Below are 17,045 nucleotides of genomic sequence, written 5' to 3' on the forward strand. Positions count from 1 at the left end.
TATAAACAAAGTAAACAAGTTAGAACTATTTAACAATGAAATCAAGTACAGTATTCATTCTCTACTGATATTTTAATTTAGTATTTAGTATTTAATGACAAACTATTTTTTAGATTTACTCCTCAATTACTTTGTCACATTTTTCATTGTAGTCTTTGCACAGTGCAGCTTCATTGTGTGGAAGGTGAACTTCCATCTCTGTGACAATATTTTCCATGTTATCTTTTGCTAATAGAAATGTTTTGTTTATCCAGGCCTCATTCATTTCCAGAGCAGCTACTGTCAGACAGACATTGTCTTGTTTGTTCAGCATGTTGATGTAGGAGCGAGCCAGCTCCACAAAGGCTTCACAGAGGGGAAAAGAGTAATGTCAGGTGGTGATATGTTGAGATTAAGCAAATGAGAACAAACAAAATGTGTATATTTATACTGAAAAACCATAATAATACAACCAGTAATTACTGGAACTGACAGCACCTGTAATGCTTTTAATGCCTCAAACACTTAATAAAATAATGAAAAGTTCTTTGTAATATTTCCAGGATTTTAAAAATATTTAATAATATTACAGGGCAGTAAACATTAATATTTATCATGCTTTGTGTGAGATCCATATTTGCACTTTGAGGCATTAAGAGACACATCTGATTGACATTCCCAGACATAAAGTTGGGGCAACATGTCAAAGGAAATTAAAGACCAAGGGGCTGAGTTTCCTTTCTTCACTGAATGAGTCCAATACTGGAGAACCTTTGTGTCCTCCAGGTGCTGCTGTCAGTGGCCACATGGACTTTTTTGATATTACAGAAGCATTTCTTTCTCTCTGGGAAATCTTCTTCCACCTGGTGAAGGGGGTGAGATTACATTTTGACTTCTTCCCAGAAGATTGCTTATATCTCATTTCTTATATTCTCAGCAGTAAAATAAGTGCTGAGACGAGTTTTTACATTTGGTTAACTGATTTTTCAGAAATTAATAAAATTAGTTTTTAATGTAGTTTACATTAAAAACAAAGATGGATTTTCCCTCAGCTGCTCTAATTTGTGAGCATTCCTGAAGTAATTTCCTTAATTAAAAAATACATATTCTTTCATTAACACACTTTTCATATTATTACTATCAATATACAGTAATGAAACACATTAGTATTGCAACAATTGCAGTGATAACATTCAGAATTATTTGAAACATTAATGATGTAAAAATTCATTGGTTGTCCCTGTTTAAAAAAAAACACATTTCTGCACGAAAATGTAACAAAGCAAATATGTATTTTCAGGAAAAATATCACATCTTTCACCAGAAACTGAGGAATAAAAATGAAACTGCAATTAGAAATCTGCAATGTAATTATTCGTTCTTTGAATTCTGATGAGGACTGCATTTTAAATTCTAGTTTCTTCAAGGTATTATAAGAAGAAGAATCATACATACAATCACAAAACATTATTGCTACAAAATGTGACAATTTTTCCTTACTATTATTTATTTAATGTACACCAGCACTGACACAATGATCAGTTTATATCAGTGTATATACTGTAAACGTAAACGTTTTCTCCTCCTTGCTCATGAATTCATTCCTCCCCCTGTCTCCACCTCTGCACCAGCCCCTCAGCCACTCTTCTCTGAACTGGGCTTACAGTTTCCTCACCCTATAGCCTGGGAACATGGGTTCACCCAAGTCTCTCTATGCATTGACATCTTAGTTTACTCATTTAATGATCACTCTTGAATACACTATATAGTTCTGGGGAACCAAAACCATGTGTTTTATTTTATTACCTCCCAGTATAAAAGAGGTTAATTTGTCCCATAAATATGCTAAAACAAAGGATGAAAATGGAGACATTTTCAATGTGCCAATGTAACAGACCCCTCCCTCCACCCCAACATCCTTTGCAGCAGGTCCCTCATGCTCATCCTTCTTCAGTAAGGAGGCAACACTAATCTCCGACCAGCACTGTCAGTTCCTCAGCCAGGTGTACTGTCCAAAGTGTAAAGCCAAAGTGCTAAAAAAAGTGCTTTTTTACGTCAGCTCATTCCATTTTTAGAATTTGAACAAGAAAATCAAGAGATGTAATTGACAACAGTCGCATAACTGAATATCCACTGTCATTTAACAGAGCTGCTTGTGAAGGCTTTACCTCCTGGTGTGCAGACGAGACTTTTCACTGCCTTGGGAGCAGACTGTTTATCACGAACAGTGGTCACAAAGGTGTTGAGTGATGTTAGAAAGTCATGGTCTAAATCTTCATCTTTCATTTCCGGGAGTTTTCTGAAGAAGAATCAAGTACATATGTTAAAAACACTTAAGTAAGCATGCTCTTATTACCAAACTTACATATAATAAAGAAATGTAAATAGAAATTATAGTTTACTTAAATTTATAAATTATAGTTTACTACTTAAAATGTGGATCCATCAGGTAAGATAGAATAGGATTTTAGGAACAGTAGAATGTTATAATTATTATAATAATTAGAGTGATAATTAATATCATATTATGATGTCAGGCAAATCAAAATAATAGGGGTAAAGGGGTAAGACTAAGTGACAGAAAACAAAACTGTTTAGCAGAGGTGAAAAGCAAATAAGGAAGAAAAGATGATCTATGAATAGATTGTGTCTCACTTGTTTTTTCCTCACCAAAACAAATCCTAATACATTAGCAAGGATGTGAGGGGACAACAAAAACAGAAGGTTTGAGTTTGAGAGGAAATTACAGACAGAAGTAAGCAGAGTCTGTTGAGTACAGATGATATTTGACCCTTCCTTTCAAATACTGTACACACACTGGAAAGGAGAAATTATATAAAGCACAGCAAACTTTCAAAAACAAGAACAAAATGTTTAAGTATTTGGCAATTCCTGAATAGTTTATTATATTATTATATATAAATAAAAAGTATACTTACTTGAGCGCTTTCCCAAGAGCTGGTTGTGGCAGAATATGAATTTCTGTTTTGTCAAAGACTTCCTTATATTTTGTCTTTGTTTCTTTATCCAAGGCATTCAGAAACTTGTCCTTAAACTTATCATGATCAAATTCTTCAAACTGGAAATCTCTTATCAGTATATAGAACAAGTTCGGAAGGTAATCTTTAAGTGACTTATTTTTCTCCTCACTGACGAAAGACATCTGATGTACAACTTGTAAGAGGCAGCTGTACTGGGTTTCAGGAAAAAAAAAATCTATGACGTCACATTGATAATGGCCTTTAATTAAAAAATAGAGTTTAACATTGCTGATATTTTTAAATCACTGAACAGTCCTTCGGATGAGACGTAAAACCGAGGTCCTGACTCTCTGTGGTCATTAAAAATCCCAGGGCGTTTCTCAAAAAGAGTAGGGGTGTAACCCCGGTGTCCTGGCCAAATTTCCCCATTGGCCTTTACCAATCATGACCTCCTAATAATCCCCATCTATGAACTGGCTACATTACTCTGCTCTCCTCCCCACTGATAGCTGATGTGTGGTGAGCGGTCTGGCGCACTATGGCTGCCGTCGCATCATCCAGGTGGATGCTGCACATTGGTGGTGGTGGAGGGGAGTCCCCATTACCTGTAAAGCGCTTTGAGTGGAGTGTCCAGAAAAGCGCTATATAAGTGTAAGCAATTATTATTATTATTATTATTTGAAAAATTCTTAACACTGCATCACTTACAATAAGCACTTGTCCATTTCAGAGTCCCAGGAGAGATGGATCCTACCCAGGAATCAATGTGCAAAAGGCAGGATACACCCTGGACAGGACATCAATCCATCACAGGGCATACACTCACACCAGGGCCAACTCTACCAAACCACTTGGTTAAGCACCTGGAGGAAACCCATGCAAAGAGTATGCAGAGAGCACCCCAGGAATTACACCAAGGGCCCCAGTGCTGCAAGGCTGCAATGATAATCACAGTGCCAATGCACCACCTGGTTTAAACATGGATAATAATATTTTCTTATTTATAATCTCTTTGTTAGTCAGAAACAATAATTTTGATATTTGTTTTAAATTCCAATATAAGTCTTCATTGTCCTTTTTTTCCTGTAATGTCCTGTTGAAATGCTCCAGAAATCTGATTTTGGCTTTTATTTTGGCTTTTATTGGACTTTTGCAGTTCTAGATAATTAGATTGTTTCAGTTTCAGTTTCATATGATTAGAATATGATTAGAAGCTGTCATAAGATTATAAAAAATATTTTACAGCAGACTTCATTAACACTCTGACTGCACATATGTACTTGTGGTTCAGTACTGAAAGGGGTGAAGTGAAGTGACCCAGCAATGATATTAACTAATTCTCCAATTAGACAACTCCACACAGCTGGTACAGTAACAGTACTGGGCATCATGGGTGACACAAATCAGCATAAACAAAGATCACCACAGCTCACCCCAGAATTCACTTTAAACTGAAAACTAAATCTGCTCATGAAATTGGAGGATTATGTAAAGCTCAAGATTTCTTTTTTAGTAATTTATATTGTTGTATAGTTTAAAATGTTTTCTTCCCAAGGATACAGAATTTCTTCAATAGCGCTTCTGTCGATACATCCTTTGATGTTGAAGATTATACTGCTGGACAGCAGTGTTGTCAGTAAAAATATAGTCTTATCAGTTATGAGCCTATTTTCACAGTCGTCCAATCCCTCAGTATCCAGAAGCAGGAGACAGGCATTTGTGTGGAAAGGGTGTGGTCTGGACCACATCCAAATGCCTTTGGTACATCCTTCCACTCCATGTCCAACTTTGAATCCTTGGTCTTCATTAAAGAACCGAGACAGCAAGTAAGACTTTCCAGTCCTGTGCTTACCCACAATGCCAATCACCTCTGCAACACCTGTCATTCCTGACAGAACTTCAGCTGCCCTCTCATTGAGTACAACTTTATCATTCTGGATCTCAATGAATATCTGTGGAGTTGCCATCATGCCTATTCTGCTCCTGGTAAAATAAGAGAAAACTAACTTAAGAATACATTAACTCATTTTTCACTATTTTATACTATGTGAATTTTGTAAAAATTCTATAGGTTCTGATTCTTATTAATTCATTCAGGATACCTGTGCCACAACAAATTGACTGTAAAAACATGTATACGTACTATAGCTGTCAACAGTTAATGTATATTGATTAGTTTTACACATTATCACAATTCCTTGAACCCGCAATACAAATTGATTCTGAAATTTGCATTATAAGTCAAAGTCATAACTTGGAAGTGATTATATAATGGAACAGTATTATAAGTTGGTGACTAACTCCTGATTCAACAGCAGCTAGGCAACATTCATTATTTTGTGATCACAAATAACTTAAGGGAGTAGACAGAGGTCTGATTTATGCAAGATTATTTGAAACCATGAAGTCAGCTCTGACTGGATGGCATAAAAATGTGACCTGTGGGAAAACTGGTTTGCCTATGGTTATACTCGATTAGAGCAATACAAATATGAAAAATGCCATTTGGCTAATTTTCCCATTTGGTAGTTAGTTAATTGATCTGGGGACTCATTCAGCTGTTTCTTGAAAAATAAAGACAGGTGTCACATAGAAAACAAAATAAATTCACCTCCCGAATCACAACCCAAATCTCTAATCACCACCAGAGGGCCCCACACGAGAAAACCAATATCACTCTTCCCTAACAGCCAAGTGAATATCTCTCTAATCATCATCACCTTTAATTAGGAGCATTATATTAAAGGCTCAAGTGGCTACTCTAGCATTCATGCCAGGACCATGAGCCTTCAGCTCAGATAATCCTCTCTTCTCTACTTCAGAGAAATAAAATCCTTAACTGAGTTTTAACATTCGCCCTAAAAACCTTCCGAAAAGCTAAATATGGAGCGACTACAAGCTGACTTTCTACTTCTGTCTGGGATATTGAGCCTGAAACCGGTGAAAGGTGTCGCTAAAACCCACACAATGTCACACAGGCTGTTAAATTTAACCATATTACTGTCTAGCTTGTTCCAGACTTTGCTAACAAGTCTGCATGCCTGCATCTCTGAATAATGGGGAATGTATTATTCTTTGAGTTTCTACAAAGGCTAGAAGGACTGTGAACCTCTCTCAAGGAGAGATAAGAATTGTACTGAAACAGACATAAAACCATTTAGCCAAGAACAAAACAGGGCTAGTGATTCTCAAGTCAAGAGAGGTGATTTCCCAACACCTGACACAAGGCCATAATTTAAGGGCCACTACTTAGTAAGAAATGCAAGAAGGACTTTTTTTAAGATTCATTTTAAAGGAACTGACCAAACATACCTTAAAATCATCCATAAATAGATATTTTATTTATCACATTTAAAAGAAACAGAACCAACTGCATTAAACTAAGAGAAACAATGGATATCTGAGCAAATGCCTGTAACTACTGTATCACTTGTATGGTCTTAAATTAAAGAGCAATTCATAATTAAACAGTTGGAACAGTCGGAATCCTGGTTACAACAAGCATTACTGTAAGGATTTTTCAGATTTTTCTGATCCATCAACATCGATTGAGGGTCCAGGTTTGAGTCTAGTGAATACATGAGGATACAATCCTCTCCAATTGCTTGTAAAGCAAGTCAGAATTTTGACCTATTAAAATTGCATCCTTCATTCTGTATTGATAAAAGACTATATTAAGTACTGGATGTGTTGCCACATGTTTCATTCCCTTACGAAAGCTTAAACCTACATTATTAAATTAAAATACAATATAATTCATCATTATCATTTCAGAAATAAACAGGCTGTACTTGTTTGGTATCAAATGAATGGGCAAAGCATGAGTAGGTCAGAAATCTAATAATCTAATATTAACTTTGTAAATTTTACTCAGAAGAAGTTTTGAGTTTTCTCAATTATTGGATATTTTATCCTGTCTTTCCTGTTAGAAGCAATAAAAATTTCTGAAGGCAAGATATGCAAATCACAGGTTTGAACTGGCCAATCAGAACCCTGGAAGAAAAGACTCTGGTATGTCTTTGTCTGAGGCTAATCAATAGAGCAAGCCAAGAGCCACACTTTGGAAGTCTGGAAGTTTTAGAAGACCTTAGGTCCTACTAGTGGATGTCAAGTCTAAAGGAAGTCAGCAGACAAGGGAGAAGAAGTAACAAAGAGCTCAGCTAGACAAGAGGAGTAAAGTCTGATCCACTGCTCCACCCTCTCCAGCCAGCAGCCCATCTACATGAGCTCCACAGCAACTCTGGATCAGCTTCTGAGCAGAGTCACAGCAGTCTTCTACTTAACAAATCCGCACCAGATGATGCCTACTTCCCCGCTATCCAAGACATAAGCAATACGGACGCAAAGCTTTTTTAGTTTGCACTGTTCCTTAATATATATATGTATTTATTAACTTCAAATTAGAATTTGACTTTGTTAACACTACTCTATAACTTAGCAACTTGCACTTTTCAAATTCTCTATTTCCAACCATTTCCACTTTCCTTTCCAAAGGCCTTTGTTGTATTAATTGTATTTCTAATAAACTCATCTGTTTTAATAAACTGAAGGAATCTGGATTTGAATTCACACAGATCAACCTCACCTTTATCTTGAATTAGGAATATTCAGCACAGTGGTAATTATCACATTAAACTGGCTGTGTTTTCAGAGGATATGGTCATCTAAGGGTTGGTGTGGTGATAAACACCAGATCACAAGACCTGTTTTATCCTTCTATTGGTGTTTCAGTAACCTCGGACACATGGTTTTGGTCTTGTGCTGGAAAGTGCTTACAGCAGTGCCTAACCTTTAGTCACATGTGCTGTACATGATTTACTGAAGATTCAGGCAACCCTCCAAAACCATCTGATGCACAGCTTCCTGTTCTCAGCTTTACATATACTTCCATGTAGTCCTCACTTGTGTCTTCTAATTTGTATTTAATTGTGATGAATTTGTCAGTACCTTTGAGGATATTGAATACTTTATCAAATCCCCTTGATCTTCTCTGTTCGAGACATAAAGGCTTTGGTCCTTCAGTCTGTCAGTGTAGGACATTCTCCTGAGTCCCAAACTGTATCTGGTAGTTATCAGACTTAATTCTAACAGGAATATATATATATATTGTTGTTGTTGTTGTTGTTGTTTTAGTGTGGTGACCAAAAGTGTACACAGTATACCAAATGAGGCCTTACTATTACTATATTATGTGATTTTAACCTTTTAGTACTCCTGTTTGTCATATGTCCAGAGGCCATTTCCAGATGGAATAATGTCCCCTGAAACATTCTGTATTAATTTTGTAAGTACAGACAGTTGAGGCCTGGTTGACAGCTTAAATTGAAACTAATATAACATTCCCTGATTTGCATTCTGCTCTAATAGATGTATAATCTAACATTTTGTTTTGCCTTTCTTTCTTAATGTTTTTATTATTTCCAGGAATTGTCTAGAAGATATGTGCTCATATTATCCAATGTGTATACATTGCGTGTTCATGACTCGCTTGTGAGCATGTTTCCACACCTGTCTTTTCCTGATAATAACAGCAGAGCTGACCCATGTAAAACTATCCTCACTGTGAGGAAAAGGACTGCTTACCTTCCTCTTCTCAAGAAAATATGTTACACAGGCTCCACTGTGACTCTGCCATGTAGGAATGTTAATTAATTTGGGTAGTATGGTGTCATATGAACAGTGACTCACACACCTGGGAACTGACAGGCAGCTGTAGCACCAGACAGTTGCACAGAGAAATTCAATATAAAAATTGCACTCTCCATTCAACAAGATATATTAACATGTCCAACAACTGCATAGCTGCTTGTTTTAATTTTCATAGTAAGGGACACACTGTCACAACTACAGGAAGGGCTCTGTTTCAGTCTCACTACATTTGTTTCCACTGTGCATTTAAAACAGCCTTAAACTTTGAATAATACAATTTTATCTGTCAACATTGTAGTATGTACTGCATATTTCCAAACTTCAGTATCTCAGATTTACTGGTTTAACCGTAATTAACAATAAAACAGGATGGTTTTGAGACTTTATCTACTTACATGGGATCTCACTTGTTTAATGTTTTGATAATTTAATATCCTTATTTTTAACTTAATCTCAGCAAAATGTGTTTCCAGTGCTTTGGGTTTTACAAAAGAAACACAAATCTGGAAATAATTTCTCCTGGTGGCATAACTCAAGGGACCAATTGTATCGACCCCAAAGCAGCGAACCAACTGGAGTTCAGCCTGTGCAAAACTAGTGAGCAAACTTAAGATCATATGCAATGAACATGGCTGAAATTTGTCCACAGCTCCATTCTGAACCTGTCCTGAATTACAATGAACCCAAAGTAACAACTGCTGCCCTCTACATATTATTGTAGTAGTAGATTAATTTAAACCACCTCTTCACAGGTTTTAAGCAACTCAGTAGCGGACTAAGCACGGGATCCCATTAGAACTTTCCTGAACATAGTGGAAATGATACCTTCACTAAATGATGAACTTAGCATCTTTAGCTTGACATTTATTGTAAAATTTACCTACAATACTTGAGGGGCTTTCCAGACACAACAATTATTTATCAATACAAGTATTTATTAATAAAAGTGTAATCTGTTAATAATGAAGTTTAATATCTATCTTTATCAGTAGCTGTACTACAGATAATGCATGTTTAACCTAACACTAACCCTTTTGTATGTGATAGTTAATTTTTCAGATAACCAGGGGAGGGAAGAGAACTGAAATCAAGGAAATACAAATTGAAATGGAGTGTAATTCTTACATGTGTTCTGTTACATCTGGGAGTTAATTGAATAGATTTGTTGTATTTTTCTTTGGGATTTGACTCTTCACTTGTGTTTCTCAGGGAAAGCAGGGATATTGGGGATGCAAAGAATAAGTTGTACTGTATAGGCAAAGGTATGGGTAAGTTAAAGAAAAAAAAAACATATTATTAAAAGTGATAATCTAAGACAATTCTTTGGAACAGTGTCCTTTCTCATATCTGTGGCTGTGGTCCAACAATAATGGTGTCGAAATGTGCGGAAAGATTTGGAGACGAACAGGAGGCCCATCCAGTCGGTAACAAGGTTGAGCAAGACCACACATGCCGCAGTGACGGTGCTGTTAATGGAATAGTACACAGACCACATGAAAGACAAGGAAAAGGTGGTTTTAAAATTTCAAGATCAGAGGAACAGCAATTAACTGAAAAGATCTGTTACAGAGCTCTACGTTTTCCTTTTTAGAGCTGTAAATGTAACTTGTTTTTGTAGATCAAATCCACATATTGATGTTAATTCTATTTAAAAAATAAAATGACTAACGCTGTTGGACATTAGATGATGCTTTGTGTAACATTTGTTTTCACTCAGCTGTAAGGAAAATGCACTACGCGCCTTTATTTTAATTAAAAACTCTTAATGTAGATGAGTTGTACAACAAACATTACAACAAATGCAGCCCCTGAAGTTGCATAACACTTACGTTAAAATTATTGCAGACACAAAAGTAGCTTATGCCTATTATAACACCGAAATAGCAATGTGTTTGCTTTATTTGTCTGAAGGATCTCTGTATGAATCAGTATAATTTATCAATGGAAATAAAAACTGCTATAATACATGTTCAAGCTTAACACGCACCTGCTATTATCGTTTGTTCGTTTGTGATTAAATGCAATTGAGTATCTCATAAGCAGTTACCTTCTCTGGTTTATTTCAATATAAATGCCGTTCTTAAATTCAAATTAACATTAAATTGCCAAGAACATTCAGTTATATATTAACACAAGACAGATAAATGAATAATTATGGCTGACATATTAACGCACTGAACAGACTAATTGAAAAGCTCTGATTCAGAGCACCGGCAGTTCTTGCTAATTTGAACAACAACGATGCTGAACCCTCAGCACCGTACTAAACACAAGTTCATTTGGTCCCCATCTTTTTTTGGTCCCCAGCAGTTTTCGTTGCATCTGAACTCAGAGCTGGAGATGATCTCCTGATAGTACCGCATTAAGTACTCCGGAGCTTAAGCAGAGCGTGCTAAATCTGAAAGTTCGTTGAAATTGAATGATCTTGACACAGTGGCCTGTCTTGTAATCATGAGCCGAAAAGGTCGAAAGACACATCCTCACAATAAACACCTTTGCATTTCTGGGCACTTGTGCCATCGTTACTAATCTATTCTATCTGCGCTTCCAAACTATTCAATGTTGAGATTTTGACAGCTACATTTATGTATATGAAATACTATGAAGGCAAACATAGGATTACTGGGACTATTAGAAGCAGAACTAGAAGAAAGCAAAAACATTATAGGAGTCCCATTTACTAAGGTGTATTTGCCTAGATTTTAGTTCACTTCACTCCATAGAATATTAATCTACGTCACAGTATGTCTCCCAGAAATCTATCACAAATGATCAAAATGATGACACTTGCTTCAAGACTGGAATACAATTTCAGTTTTATATTTCAATACAGTATATTAACAGTCACTAATGTTTAAATTAAGTTCATATTAACGATATTATTTCAGTAATGCATTTCTCCGTCATTCAGAACTTTCCCTTGCGATCTGCTTAGCACTGTACTAACTTGGTTAGTGTAGTAACCTCTAGACGGCAGCAGCTGTTTGTGTTTGTTGCAACAGAGGATATATTTTAGTGCAGAGATAGCGACTAATTTCAGCTGCCAAGTCCTCTGCAATTGGTATTAGGAGTGATTTCCTTCGCTTACCTTTGTGCTGGAATCGGTCAGTACGATTCAATTTCTGTGCGGTTCCCCTCTGGTCCTGACCACAGCTCAGTTCTACAACGATGATCTGGTGTGCACAATAAATCAGCTATATTATATGTTGCTTTTAACCACAAAAAAATGCATTTGTGTTAGTCAGTTAGGTTAAATATTTTTATATCTGTAGCTTCTCCGATAAGAGGAGAAATCAGAAATGATAAAATGTCTAATTTAAAGCAACAAATACCCATTTCTCTAACGTAAATGTGGGAGGAGACACTTCTATGGATTTTGTATTGTTTCAAAGTATTTGAAAATGAAATTAGAACATTTCTTGAATCTGTTTAACTGGAAAAAAAGATTGACTGGAAAAAAAGATTTTCAGTCCTAATCAGATTTTAATTTCCTCGAGGGCCACATTTTCTTCGGAAGAAAGGCCAGATGGCCAGACACAGGGAGGGTAGGTATTTTATGATGGAGGAATACGTAATAAACAACACAATTTACACTTATAATAAATTAAATGAAACCCCTTATATTGTAATATTCAAATGAACAAATAAAACTAGAAGAAATATTCACATACATGTGTGCAAATTTAATGCGATATTTGGAATTGCTTCAGTGACAGAATGTCTGTTTCATCTTTGTAAATGTTTGTTCACACAAAACGTGGAGGCAGAAGACAGAAAACTTTAGAAAAGTTGCTCGTGGAATGTTCTTAAAACACCTTTCAGGCAGTGATTTATGTTTAACAAATCATTTTCCTTAAACAGATCCCTATACAAGTCATTCGCAGCAAAGTCAATTACTTCGAGCGGCAATTCAGGCTGAAGATCTTCAACTTCACTTGCAAAAGGGTTCTTGAACAATCTTATGTTCTGTGAGATACTGTTAAAATCTTGAAAACGGTCCTGAAATTTCTGCTTCAAATGTGAAATCACATTTAAAGTGAACGGGATCGGAAAAGGTTCGGCACATTCATTTCTGTACTTTTCACAAGTTGCGAACTGAACAAAATTGTTTGCTGCCACTTGTTTGTCCAAAAAGAATTATTGTCTGAAGAATTTTTGTCTGAAGGATTTTACGAGTGAAAACAAATCTGAAATTATAAAATTTGAAACAAATCTGAAATTATAGAATAGGTCGTGTCCTTTGAGTCATGAAAATATCGAATTCTGTGCGTAATTCACTAAATCTCTAGCACTTGGGTTTGCTGATCCAGCGAACCCCTCAGTGGTACGGAACGTCCGGATATTCACTTTCGATTTCAGATAGGAAGTTTTTAAACTGACGATGATTAAGGGAGGACTATCGTATAAAATTCACTGTCACTATCCATTACTTCAGATAATTGTATTTTTTTATCGCACAAAGCCTGCTGATGAAAGATGATGAATACAGTGCAAAATAATCGTTTTTTCCCGGGTCTTCTGTGCGACGAGCAGTTGTATTAGATGACAGGTATATTTGTTCGAGCAAAGCAACTTTTTCTTTGTATATGCTGCCCATCAGTAAATGGTTTCCCTGCCTTAGCTATGACGTGCTATTTTGAAACTCGCCCTTACAATGGATTCTGATTGTTGTGATCGCTTTTTTAAATATTTCACGCTGATAAATTAAGTTTTTCTTCAGTGCTTCTACTTTATCTGAAATCATTTTGCCAATCACATCTGAGTATTTCTGTGCTTCGTATCGTAATGCCTTCGGATATTATACTCCTTGAGAACAGCGACGGTTTCTCTGCGTATTAAGCACAACGCTTTCAATCACGAAATAGTTTTCTCATTAAAAATACGGCACTCTTCGTCAACGTTTCTCCACTTAGCTGACATTTCGATGTAAAAAAACAATGCAAGAAAACTCAAGCACAACAAACGTGAACCTGAGGTAAAGGTTATTTAATTTAACACTTGCGCGTAAGCATGTAGTGGTGACGCTTTCCTCTGTTCTCGGGCCGGATAAAGATACCGTAGGTTGGAGACACTTGGGTTAATCCATTCGATCGCTGCATATTGTTAAATGCGGTGAACTCAGCGTTCTGTATAATGCGAGTCTGTTTAAAACCGTTCCTACAGCTGTATCTGAACAGGAGGAAGCGACAGTTACAAGCTGTACAGCTCTATCCTGTCCGGCGCCCTTTATCCTGGAGTTTTCGATAGTTACGTTTAAACCTCCTGTCAGTAACAAAAAAAGCCTAGACTCCAAACTAATCTCATTTCTTGTACTTGAAACAGGTCCAGAGTGGGGGCTCTCTCTATTAGTTTCAAAACTATTATTAGTTCAGACTAATTTAAAGCAGAAATCTAACATGCCAGCAATCTGCGCCACACGATACCTCCTTGTCCGAAGGCTGTGCTGAGTTTGAGATTGTGACTGATCGAAACAAATGATCATCTCACCTGTATCCTCCGGTCCTCCTCTGTGGTGCGAATCGGTAAGGTGGTGAAGGGGATTACCGCGCTGGAGTTTTATAAACACACATTTCCTTTCACTTTCGAGTTTTATCATGACTAGAACAGGGAGTAAGTAACTATCCTTCCTTTCACTTTCAACTTTTCATACTGATAAACTATTCGCGGAAATCCCAAAGAAAGAAAACTTCCTATAGAGACTACTACATTTTTCTAATATAAAACTTTGAAATATAAGCACTAAACAGTTAATCAGAACAGGTTTTAGACTACTTTGTATGTTAATTGAATTGTTTCCATAAAACACCTGCAATTGAGACAACTCACATAATCTGGTTATATTAAAGGGTCTGAGGTGCAGCTCATAAACCTGTCTAAATATTGTTGGATTGGGATTGATGGGTTAAACTAGTGTAGCGCCCTTGCCCAGTGGTGAGGAGGAAGTTTGGAGATACTGTGGAAATGTCTATAGAGATAGGCCCCGTAGAAATGTGCAGTACACAAAATATGTCAGTTTACTTTGACTTTATCCTGTCCATACAGACAAGATTACATTATTCTCAGAAACCAACCACACAGTGCTCTATAACCACCAATGAGGGCAATGTCTGACTGCTCTATACAAGGAAAGGTGTGTCTCAAATCTTTATCTGTAGCTGGAGACATACTGTATCACCAACAGCCAGTCTCGTCTCTTCTGTTACCTCTAGCATACCTCCTGTCTGACATGATGTAATTTTTTTAACCCTGTGTAGCGTACATTTCTTTACACAGAAAAATACTTAAATTACAATTGCAATCAGCTAACTCCCGTCAGAGTCCTGACTCCTATGTAACGAACAGTTCTTTCCGGACCCTATGCGGACGACACAGTCCGACGGAGTGAGGAAACACTGGGGAAACGTCATGCAGGAATACGGGGCTGAAGACAAGGGGGCGTGTCCAAGGTGCGCTGGTGCACGGGGGAGGGGTGGCCGAGGCGAACAATCCCAAAGAGTAATCCTTAGAGTATCCAAAAACACACGAGAAAGTCCAAAACCAGGAGATCCATCAAAACACAAAGTTAAAACCACGAAGGCCGGGTCGGAACCGGCGGACAGGGAACGGGAACAGGAACGGGAACAGGAACGGGAACAGAGGTTAAACCTGAACGGGACCAGGCGCTTCCAGGTCCCGGACTCGCACGATACGGAAATCAGATGCAGAGCCCGGATGAGCGTCAGCGCCTGGCTTTTAAGGTGGGCTGGGAATGGGGAAACAGGTGCACAGAATGAAGTCTTGAGTGAAAGGGCTGGAGCACCCTTAAGGAGGGGGAACTAATATCGTGACATCCTAAAGACCCTGACTAAACACAGCCAAGCCATCTCAGAAAGGTCCTTTCCTGTAGCACCAAGGATATAACCACACAGTTAACAGCAGGATGTAGGGAGGACCCTAGCTAAGAATGGAAAATGCCCTGCAAATAATTTCACAGTGCGTCCTCTAAACCACTGCTTGTTACGAAATAGCAGAGAGGGCCCTATGCAGAAAACCATAACGATCTCCAGAGATGTAGTCGATATAACAATCCGAGGTCCGAAAGCCGTATTAAACAAGCTGGTGCAAAAGTACAAAACCAGATGTGGAGCCATGAGGAAGCCGAGAGTAGAAACCAGAATGATACCCAACGTACAAAAAACCAAAACCAGGAGACGTAGTCACAGAACAAACCAGGGTCAGGAAGCCAAAAACCAAGTAGTAAGTCGTAGTGAAAATAGAAGTAGCTCTAACCAGGAAAAACCCTCATATGAGCCCAGGGGAGAGTGTGAAGAAGCATTAAGTAGGCAGGGGTAAATGGGCAAATTGGGAACTGTGTTGGAATGTGAGGTGGAATGATGAGTCCTCCGGGGCCGTGGCATAACAGTATGGAGTTTTCTTTCAGCAAGTGAGTCTCCTATTCCTTTGAATTGTGTAGGTCCACATATTAATGCCTGCAGGTTTTCAGTGTGACTGGATTGTTCAGGTGGGTGTTGGTGCTGTAGTGAGTCTCACCTGAGAACCGCTCTGACTCATCTGTAATGGAAAGGAGACTCTGGGGTCTCAGGTGCTGGGTAAGCTAAGCTATCTGAGCTGAGACCTGGGCCGTTAGAAATAACGGACAGACAGGATAAAGTGAAAGTTTAAGCTGTCCTGGACTGCTAATTAAATTAGTTAACACCTCAGTACTACTGTAATAATTTCAGAGGTGAAGCTCAGCCTTATTGTCATGGTCACTGCTAACTGAAGTGATAAAAACCCACTATGGAGGAATAGTTAGTGCTGTTATCTCAGCTGTAGAATCTGGATGCTGTGGTCAGTCTAATGGCCAGGGATGGTGTTCGTACAGATCCCTGTATAGAATAGACTGTACATTTTACTGTAGTACTGTAATATTGAATGTAGTAAACTGTCATATAAGTCCACCCATTGGTGTGGAAACTTACCTGCTTTTTAAACCAGCTTCAGAAACTATGATGCTGAAGTTTTTTTAAATGGCGATAGATACAGGCCCTGTAGTAATATACAGTATTTCAATAACAGCTGTTTACTTTGGCCTTATCCAGTCAACCAGTGGGGTGTTAACCTGGCCATATGGACAAGATTATCTCATTCCCAGAAACTGACCATGCAGTGTTTTGTAAATACCAGTGAGGACAGAGCCTGACTGCTCAGTACCGGGAATGGCGTGTCTCAAGTCTTTATCTATAGCTGGAGACATACTATATCAACAACATGACATGATGCAGTTGTTTTAACCCAGTGCAGCATACTGCCCTACACACAGAAAAATTAAAAATAGAAACAGCTCAGTCCCATCAGAGCCCTGACTCCCAAAAGTCCCTTAACACATCGTTCACAGCAGCACTCAGGGAGGATACTAGCTGAGACAAAACAGTCTGTTTCTCTGAATGGAAAAGG

General features: G+C 37.7%; 1 long non-coding RNA gene across 1 annotated transcript; it reads right to left on the minus strand.

Annotated features, from left to right (window-relative positions):
• Window positions 1-210: 210 nt before the first annotated feature.
• On the minus strand, window positions 211-14,221 carry LOC138243148 (uncharacterized). Its single transcript, XR_011191992.1, has 6 exons — window positions 14,097-14,221; window positions 11,698-11,782; window positions 4,521-4,943; window positions 2,919-3,167; window positions 2,148-2,278; window positions 211-345 (listed from the first exon to the last, which is right to left on the minus strand). It is a non-coding gene; the product is annotated as an uncharacterized lncRNA (long non-coding RNA).
• Between the last annotated feature and the right edge of the window lie 2,824 nt (window positions 14,222-17,045).

This window comes from Lepisosteus oculatus, chromosome 14 (genome assembly GCF_040954835.1).
Source record: "Lepisosteus oculatus isolate fLepOcu1 chromosome 14, fLepOcu1.hap2, whole genome shotgun sequence".
NCBI classification, from domain to species: domain Eukaryota; kingdom Metazoa; phylum Chordata; class Actinopteri; order Semionotiformes; family Lepisosteidae; genus Lepisosteus; species Lepisosteus oculatus.